This window comes from Peromyscus maniculatus, chromosome 16 (genome assembly GCF_049852395.1).
Source record: "Peromyscus maniculatus bairdii isolate BWxNUB_F1_BW_parent chromosome 16, HU_Pman_BW_mat_3.1, whole genome shotgun sequence".
Lineage (NCBI taxonomy): Eukaryota > Metazoa > Chordata > Mammalia > Rodentia > Cricetidae > Peromyscus > Peromyscus maniculatus.
This window is the reverse complement of record NC_134867.1, coordinates 29973750-29982259: the sequence shown is the minus strand read 5'-3', so window position 1 is coordinate 29982259 and position 8510 is coordinate 29973750.

Here is an 8510-nt window from a genome sequence, read left to right as displayed (position 1 = left end):
TTCTGCCCCCTCTTTGGTATGTCTGATCTGGTTGGTTCATTGCAACAATTTTCTGGTTTTCCCTACAATTTAGAAGAAAAAAAAAAAAGCCATTTAGTAGCAGTCATGCCTGAAGAAAAAGTACCAGTTCTTAGGCGTGATTTGACCTCAGCTTTTTAACAATACATGGCCGAGCACCAAATATGCACTGTTTCTCTTAATTGTGAAAGCCACCCAAGACTGATTTTTTTTTTTATTGCAGCTCTACAGAAAGAAATAGATTCAAAGTTTTTTTTCTTGTCACTCACCTAAATGATGACAGATTTCAAATGACTAACTCTAGAAAACGTAGAATTTTTTTTTCTTTTCTTTTTTTTTTTTGTTAAACACTTTTGTTTTGAAATGAGATCTGAATGAGTAGATGAGGCTGGCCTCACTTGGGAATCTTCCTGCCTCAAACCTAGTACTGTGCTGGCCACACTTCTCTTTTGATGCTGAATTTTTACGTAGAATCATTTATTATAATAGTTGTGACATTGGTGCTTGTTGATTTAATACTAATAATTACTTAGTGTGACTTTGAATTCATTAATGATTTTAAGTGAGTTATGCTGTCACCCAAAACAGTAGCACATGTTAGGTAAAAGTACATACACATTTGAGACACACTTCATTCACTTTGTAGTTAGCCACTTGGGTGGATAATCATTATAGTAGCTTCACAGATCCTCAGAAGTTGAGGCAGGATTCAGAATTAGAGATTTAAACCTTGCCACATTTAAGTATTATTGTTTTTTGTGTCTGTGATTAAACCTTCATATCACTCTGCTTTTTTGTGTTTTGTGTGTATGTAATTTATATATTAGGTTATGTTGTATTATTATTATATTATATTATATTATTATTAGTGGTTATAGGGCAAAAGTTCTTTTGTTCTCAGTTCCTTACCATATATAATGTGTGTGTGTGTGTGTATGTGTGTACTTTTCCATGTGTGTACATAGGTACTTGTGCTGCCTCTGGGAAGGGAGGTGATGTGAAGATCTTTTTGTGGCTGTAGACCTTTTCAGCAGGGGTCTCTTGACACTTAAAGCCTTTGAGTTGACTTTGGCTTTGGGAAGGGCAGGGGCTTCAATCTTCACTCTTGATGCTATCACAGTGTAAAGGGATAAGTAGACATTTTACAACTATCTGATGAACAAAAGCAAGACTTTCAGATCCCAGAGGAACAAAACCGATTCTGAGTTATGAGAGATGCACATTCACAAATAGAAGTCCTTTTTAGGAAATGCTAAAAGAAGTAAAGATCAGGAGCCTCATATCAGGTTGCCTCATACTGGTTGCAACAAACAGAGCCTGGTATTTTGAATTAGGCATTTAGGGACCTGTCTGTGTTCGTGGGGGTTACCTTGGGGCAGAGGTTTGCACACAATGGTTATAGGGCAAAAGTTCTTTAGTTCTTAGTTCCTTACCAAAGTGTTTTCTTCCTCACTAAGGTCGACGCTGACTAACCTTGCAACCTCCACCTAACCCCTTCCTCTTTATCTTGTTCTATTTTTTTCTATTGCATATCACTTTCCACATATTTAAAATTAATTAGTAATATGTTACATATATTTAAATTTTATGCATTTGATTTAGTATGTATATTCATTCTCATTGCTCCGTCTCAAAACTGCCTGGTTTTGTGTGTCAACTTGACACAAGTTAGAGTCATCAGAGGAAGGAGCCTCAGTAGAGGAAATGCCTCAATGAGACCCAGCTGTAAGGCATTTTCTCATTTAGTGATCAGTGAGGGAGGGCCCAGGCCATGGTGGGTGGTGCCATCCCTGGGCTGCTGGTCCTGGGTTCTATAAGAAGGTGGGCTGAGCAAGCCATGAGGACAAGCCAGTAAGCAGCTCCCCTCCATGGCCTCTGCATCAGCTTCTGCCTCTAGGTTCTTTCCCTATTTCAGTTCCTGTCCTGACTTCCTTCAATGATGAACAGTGCTGTGTAAGGGTAAGCCAAATAAACCTTTTTCTCCCCAAGTTACTTTGTTCATGGTGTTTCATCACAGCAATAGTAACCCTAACTAGAACGGTATTTATTTAAAACAAAGGATGAGGACAGTGAACCAGGTAATGGCTACTAAGGTATTGCTATGGTTTGTATATCATTTCAATGTCCCACAATCATGGGATAGAAAGAAGCTTGATCTTCAGAAAGTCAGTGTTGAGAAGTAGTGGAACCTTTAAAAGATGGGTATAATTGGGTCACTGTAGAGTTATCACCCTCAGAAGATGCTGATTTATTTCTCCAGGGATCTGATTTGTACCCAAGATGTGTGTGTGTGTGTGTGTGTGTGTGTGTATAAAACAAGCCTAGCCTGTAAAGCTCTCTTCCTGCTTCTCCATACGATCACTCGCACATATTCCCACATTGTGATACTGTCTGCTATGAAGCCCTCTCCAGAGCGAAGTGATGCTGGTGCTGCCATTCCTGGTGCTGCCTTGCTCTTCCTTTTTTCTCTTTCTTCCTGCTGGGGGCACAAAGGTCCTTGCACCCACAGATCACTAAAGAAACCAGGAATGTTAAACACACAAGAGCTTCTTCTCAATGGAGGGGATAAAATACCCATTTTCCTACCAAGATGGCTGGAAGTGGATTTTGCTAATTGACCTGATGACTTTTTGCTATCTGTGGAGGCAGTCCTCATCTACCTTTTGCTATAGAGTCAGAACTCACCCAAATTTCCGGACTCTTCCCTCTCTGGACCATTTCCCGTCCTTGGGGGAAATGTCACATGTTCCTTATAGCTTGCTGACCTTCATGCTATCTCAGTCAGAGACCATATTAGATGCTAGGCCTAATAGCTATAGAACCCATCCTCATAGTCACACATACTTTGCAAAGGAGTCTCTGTGTCATACCTTAAGCTTTGTTGTGCACCTGAAATTGGAATGGTTGTTGCCTGGAAGCCTTTTCCCAAATTGCACTGTATTTTAAATATGCTGACAATGAACCACCTGGCATTAGACTCCCGAAGTCTGATCCAAGTTGATGAAGTCAATATGAAATGGGTTTTCATCTCTTCTCAGATTTTCTTCCATGCCTGGACCTGCAGAGATTCCCCTCACCTTCCTTCCTTTCTTTCTTTTTTTTTTTTTTTTCAAGATCTCACTATGTAGCTCTTGCTGGCCTGGTACTTGCTAGGCAAGTCAATCTAGTCTCAAACACATGTCAGTCATAACCTTCCTACCTCAGCCCCCCTGGGTCTTGGGAATACAGGCATTTACCACCACACACCCAGGTCTTGGTGCCATGCTCTTGTACCTCCAAACTTTTGAACTAAGTAATAATCTCTTTGTTTATGAGAAACTCAGCCTTGATCATTGTTATTGCAACTGAAACTGGACTAAGATACATCTCAGAAATTTATTATGCCAGTTGCATCCACATGTTGTAGATCAAAGTAAATCTCATAGCTGAACCTGACCTCACCAGAATAGAGTAAATATAATCACATTACTGGAAAGGCAACCTCAAAATAACAAATATTATGGTCTGCCAGGTCAATCTGACATTTAAGTGACACATCATTGGTAACTGGATATCTGAGTTTCAAAAAGTAGTCCTGGCTGGAGATGTAAGTTTTAGAATCTTCAGTGTAAGTTTTAGAATCTTCAGTGTACAGGACTTAACATCCAAGAAATCTGAAGAGATCGCCAGAAGAAAAAGTACAGAACAAAACATTTCCAAGGACTAAGCTGGGGCCATTGAAGCTTTTCAAAAATCATAGAAATGAGAGATGGTTAAATGCAGAAATAAATAAACAAGACATATAAATAAATACTGAGACACAGGAAGAGAATCAGTAGTGTCCTAGATGCAAAACAGAGTGTTACAAGTAGGAGGGTTTGATCAACTTTAAAAGCTGCTAATAAGACAAGATGAGGGCAGGGAATGGAGCAAAGGTCACTGGGAAAGATGATAGAAAGCAAGTTTAGGCTTGAGCCTTCTTGAGGCTGGATTGCAGTTGCTTTAAGAAAGAATGGTAATAAAGAAATTGAAAGCAGCAAATATGAACAGATCAAAAAAATAATTTTAGGGGAAAAAAGATATGGTACACAAAGGATATCAGAGACTGAGCTACAGTAATAAAGACAGGATGAGACGTAGATGCCAGAGTGGTTGAGGGAAGCGACTATTGCCAAGAATTCCTGTTATCCATGCTCATCTACCAGGTGCCTCCATTCTCCCCAACTAACAGTCCTTTCCCTACAGTTTTCTTCCTCCATCTTCGCCACGTTTAAGTTCTGGCATACTTGCTCGAGTTTTCGATTCTTGTCCCAATGCCATCGTTCATCTGCTCATACACTGCTAAATTATTCCATGATTCCATGCAGTTTGTATCCCTTGTCTGACAGATGCTTTCTGGATGCTCCTTGTGCTTCCTGCCATTAGAATGCAAATTCCCTGCATGTGGCATGTGGCCTTCTTTACTCTAATCCAGCGTAGCATCTGGCACACAGTAGGAGATAGCAAAACACTAATTGCTTGAATGAATAGATGGGTAGATTTTACAGTTAGAAAATAGATATTGTCTTGATATCATACCTTGATATCATTTTAAGCTTTTTTTTTTGTAGGTTTTCCTTTTACAGGACTTCAAATGAGTAGTTCTCCCCCCACCCCCGTTATAACTTCAGATACCAATTAATAGCAGTGTTCTAAGTAGAGCTATTCCCTGGCAAACTGCCAAGGACTTAAGCAGCTGCCAAGGATGAGGGGCCCAGACCAACTGGCATCCATATCCTTTCTCCAGAGCATCCTGGGGCATCTGATCCTAAGAGAAGCTAAGTGTTTTCTAATAGATTCCATAAAATAAATTACCTACTGATTTAAAGTAATGTTTTTAAAAAAGTATCTATCAATGCCAAAAAAAATTATATCGTCTGAAGATAAATGGCCATTTGGGTAAATATATTTGCAACATACATGAGACATAAGATTAATAATTGTATCATAGAAAGGAAGTAGAACGAATTGAAACGCTGCAGTAACAATTGTATTAAAGGAGCTAGGTGTAGTGTGAATGTGGATTCTCCTACTCTCTGGAGGCTAGGCAAGGAGGATTTTGAAATGGAGATTAGCCTAAACTAGAGATGAAATCTGGGAAGGGAGAAGGAGAGGATCATTGTGAATTTAGAAGAAGCAGGAGGATCATTGTGAATTTAGGGCTAGGCTGAGCTACATAATGACTTCAAGGCTAACCTGTGTTAAATTGAATGATTTTATCTCAAAATACCAAAAATAAAACTTAAAATACACATACACACACACACACACACACACACACACACACACACACACACAAAAAAAAAAAAAAAACCAAACAAACAAACAAAAAAAAAAAAAACTAAGCAACTAACATGCAAGTAATTAATAAAAAAGCATAGTAAACTAATCTATGGAAAAAATACATAAAACCTTATTAGAAATCAAGTAATTCATTTTTATAACTGCATTCAGAGTTGTGAGGTTATAGGTAAGTAAGTTTCATTGACAGAGATGCAGTATACGTTACATTCCCAATGACATCATGGAAGAATTTAGGAGTGAGGACGGGAGGCCAAAGGTCAGGGGATATAGAACTTTACGAGGAGAACACCTGGGACTCTGACCCTTCCTGTGTGACTGACGGGAACAAAGACACAGAGGACTGAAGCCATCAGAAGGGAACAAACGCCCTCCACAACGGTGACGCATACACTTGGCTTCCTGACTGTTGCCAAACACAGTCCGTGTTCACATCAAGGCTCATTTCCCAGTCGCACGCTAGATCTTGTCCTTTCCTGCCCACTTAGGAATACCACTTCAGAAATTCCCCCCATTGTCTTCTGCGGCTTCCGTTTTCTTCCCTCAATTGGATCGGGACCACTTGCAAACATACTACACCTTCTCTCACATTCAAAAAATAAAGGGCGTTTTTTTTTCTGAGTTTACTTCCCCACAAACCCTTATCCCAAGCACTTTCTGTATTTGCAGGAATTTTTTCTTTTGTTTTTCAATAGGTATGTGGTGAGGTACTGTAGCCATCCAGTATAGGCAGATATGGAGGGCCAAGTTCTAAGTCCTCGTCCTCTATCACTGTTACCCCCCTTTTTTTTTGGAGACAAGGTCTCTCACTGAGTCTGAACCTGTTTAGCTAGACTGGCTGTCCAGTGAACCCCTGGTACTCTCTTGTCAGCACCCTCCACCACTGGGTTTTTAGGCACCTCCCACTGTGCCCAGATTTGACGCAGGCTCTGGGAATCCAAACTCAAGCCCTTGCCCTTGCACAGCGAATGCTTTACCAACGGAGTCTGTTGCCAGAGCCCACAATAGGAAATCTTCTTTTTAAAAAAATCACCCCTGCCACCTCTCTCTAATTTCTCACTCCCCTCCCATTCTCAACCCATTCTTTTTCCAAACTATTACTTCATCCATACTCCTTGCAGCCAAATTCAATGATCAATTCTTGGTTCTTTTCTCAGAGAAATGAGGAGAGCCTGAGACCTACTGGCAGCATTTGGAAACCTTTTTTTCTTTTTTCTTTTTCTTTTTCTTTTTTTTCTTTTTTGCTTTGTTTTAATTATTCCCTTACTGTGCCTACTATTGTTTTCTTCTTGTTCTCCCCCTCCCCCCGAGACAGGGTTTCTCTGTGTAGCTTTGTGCCTTTCCTGGAACTCATTCTGTAGCCCAGGCTGGCCTCGAACTCACAGAGATCCGCCTGCCTCTGCCTCTGGAGTGCTGGGATTAAAGGCGTGCGCCACCACTGTCCAGCTTCTTCTTGTTCTTAAGCCCTTTCTATGAGTTCTCTGTGTTTCCCTTTCAGGGTTAATCCTTAGTCTTTGTCACAGACTTTGATCTTGTCTGATGGCAACTCCAATGCCCTCACCTCTCGGTTTAAAGTTTCGGTTCGCATGAATAGTGAGACAATGTAACTTTCAGAATGCCATTCCAGTTAGTGCTGCCAGATCCTAACCCCAAACATGAGTAACCTCCAGAAGCCTGAGCTCTTAGTCACTGAACTGTGGTAAAAGCCTATGTTGACGAGATTGCAAGATATTAAGCTTAGTGTGATGCCATGTTAAAAAAAAAAAAAGTATATAAGGATTCATGAGGATATATTACATGGTGGGTTCTAAAGAGATAAATTAAGAATGCTTTTTATTTGTATAATAATATATTCTCGTCAATAAAAATGAATTACTTTTGCCATAAGAAAAACATCCTAACAAAATGTTTCTTTCAATTCAAGTTTTCATATTAGTCTCATTTCTTTTAATAATTCTCTAAAGAATAATCTCCATGCTTGGGGCAGTTTGCCTCGGGTGTTGAGGAGAAAACACAGCCACCCCACCCGCTGTGGTGCCGGGCAGCCAGGCACTATTATGGTGAGCAAATGTGTGGAGTGGTACGAGAGAGAGAGAGAGAGAGAGAGAGAGAGAGAGAGAGAGAGACAGACAGACAGACAGACAGACAGACAGACAGACAGAATGGTTCGTGCCCTGTGGACAGAGGCATATCTGAAGGGGTGAAAGCAGTGAGGATCAGACTAAGGCTTGATTGCCACCCAGGACCATGGTGATGTCTGGATCTGGGCTGCTGCCAGGGCCCATGTCTGGGTTCAGGCCCTGTTGTACCTGTGGTCTGTGTTGATGTCCATGACTCCCGTTGCCATCGAAGGCAGAGAGGATAGAGCTGTACAGAGTCGGCCCACCCCTCCCTGGCTGCAACACTAGGGAGAACTGGTCCTGCTCTTCACCAGCCGCAGAGGAGAGCAGGCCCTGCACCTCGCCTAGGCAGCACAGTCGAGCTGGTCCTGATGGTGTAGGTGTGGGTGAGCGTCCCTGAGGGTGTGAAAGCAGGAAAACAGGCCCCGCCTCTAGCTCATTGCTGCATCGGGTGAACCAGCCAGGGCCATGCGGGCAGTTCACCCTGGTGGTGAGGGCTGGGGGTGGGGTGAGGTGGGGTGGCAGGCTCACCAACCCTGCAACTACCCAGGCCCAGAACCAAAGTTATGAGTTGGCCCACTTCAACATTCACCCCATCTATGACCTGCTGGAGCACATGAAGGGAGGCATATCCTGCAGACCCAAAGCTGCAGGATCTCCACAGGGCAACAACAGAATATTCAAGAGGATCCCCAATGAGGGCCCACTATCAATGATGTAGCAGAAACCAGAGGCATTGAGCCAGACCAATGACTCTTGGCAATGAACACTTGCAAATAAAGGTATCTGGACACAAAAGGATACATTGTATAACTCACTATGTCACACTACGGCTTTGGGGACAAGATTTGTCTACTTTATTTCTTTTCCCTCTTTTTTAAAAATTTTTCTCTTAAATTTTATTTTATTTTTGCAGGGGGGAGGTTGCAAGGGCAGAAGGCGGATACTAAGGCATGGGATGATGAATGGGATCGAGATGATATGAAAGACACAAAGCATAAATAGAAAGTTTAAAAAAAGTGTTACATGCAGTGAAGGGTCCAGGAACATAGA